This window comes from Macaca fascicularis, chromosome 17, assembly GCF_037993035.2.
Source record: "Macaca fascicularis isolate 582-1 chromosome 17, T2T-MFA8v1.1".
NCBI lineage: Eukaryota > Metazoa > Chordata > Mammalia > Primates > Cercopithecidae > Macaca > Macaca fascicularis.
The window spans coordinates 16,643,197-16,645,181 of NC_088391.1; positions in this window are offsets into that span (position 1 = coordinate 16,643,197).

Genomic DNA, 1,985 nt, shown 5'->3' on the forward strand with positions numbered 1-1,985 from the left:
GGCTGCCTTCTTGCTGCATCCTCACATGGCCTTTTCTCTGTGTGTACATCCTTGTTGTCTCTTCCTTGTTTTGTAAAGACACTAGTTATACTTAATTAAAGTCCTGCTCTTATAACCTCATTTAACCTTCATTACCGCCTTTAAAGTCCCTTATCTCCAAATATAGTCACATTGGGGGTTGAGAAGTCAATATACAATTTTAGGGAACACAATTCAGTCCATAATATGTGTATATAAATATATGGTGTGTGAATTTTTATATCCACACCTACCAACCTATATACAAAAAATCATTTAGAAAATAACACGATGAGGACCTTTCTGTTTTGGACAGAATAATATAAATGGGTGGTAGAAAACTTTTTTTTTGAGACAGAGTCTCACTCTGTCACTCAGGCTGGAGTGCACTGGCATGATCTCAGCTCATTGCAACCTCCACCTCCTGGATTCAAGTGATTCTCCTGCCTCAGCCTCCTGAGTACCTGGGATTACAGGCATGTGCCACCACGCCTCGTTAATTTTTGTATTTTTCATAGAGACGGGGTTTCACCATGTTGGCCATGTTGGTCTCGAACTCCTGACTTCAAGTGATCTGCCTTCCTTGGCCTCCCAAAGTGCTAGGATTGCAGGCATGAGTTGCTGTGCCCAACCCTTTTTATTCGGTCTCATATTATCAGATTATTTTGTCTGAGCTTTAAAAACAAATTTATTACTCTATAACAGATAATAATAATTTACTCATTTAAAATACTGCATACAATTTCTAGACTGGGCACAGTGCCTCACACCTGTAATCCCAGCACTTTGAGAGGCTGATGTGGGTGGATCACTTGAGGCCAGGAGTTCAAGACCAGTCTGGCCAATGTGGCAAAACCTCGTCTCTACTAAAAATACAAAAAAATTAGCTGGGTGTGGTGGTGGACCCCTGTAATCCCAGTTACTTGGGAGGCTGAGGCAGGAGAATCTCTTGAACTGGGGAGGCGGAGGTTGCAGTGAATCGAAATTGGCCACTGCACTCCAGCCTGGGTGACAGAATGAGACTTCATTTCAAAACAACAACAACAACAACAACAACAATGACGACGGTAAAAAAAAACAAAAGCAAACAACAAAAACCCCAAAAAACCATACAACCTCTAGACCGTGGCAAGAGCAGTCCTTGTCAGGCTACCATGCTTCAGAGGCCTGCTAGACCCCTTTTTTCTGTGGGGTGAGGAGTCCATACAACCAAAAGGACATGTAGGTGACTAGATCTCTGGGATTTCTGCTCAAGCATTCTCAAGATGTATCTGGGAACTCTTTGGGCCTCCTTTGAGTCTCCAACCTCCTGAGTGTGGTCTGTACCACTGGTAGGGCAGCACAGGCAATTGTTGCTTAAGAAGAAGAGTTCTGCTTCCTTCCTAACTACCATACTCTGGTGTGGAACTGGAAGGGATCCTAGCTAATTATGAGGCTATATAATTGATACAATAATAAACAGAACCAATTTTATTTGATGGTTTATTGACTTGATTTTATACCTTTCAAATGTTTAAATCTATGCTGTATGAGTCTTCATTTGTATTCTTGCTCCAGGCTCCACAAATGTTAGGAGTTAACTTTTTATTTTTTTGAGATGGAGTCTCACTCTGTAGCCCAGGCTGGAGGACAGTGGCACCATCTCAGCTTATTGCAGCCTCCACCTCCCGGGTTCAAGCAATTCTTCTGCCTCAGCCCCTTGAGTAGCTGGGATTACAGGTGTGCCCCACCACGCCTGGTTAATTTTTGTATTTTTAGTACAGATGAGGTTTTGCCATGTTGGCCAGGCTGGATTTGAACCCCTGACCTCAAGTAATCTGTCCACCTTGGCCTCCCAAAGTGCTGGGGTTGTAGGCGTGAGCCACCCTGCAAAGCCTGGGGTGAAACTTTTAAATGAGCATTTATTATTTGTCATTCACAATGCCAAGTGTCATTTATCATTTAATCTACACAACAGATAATTGGTA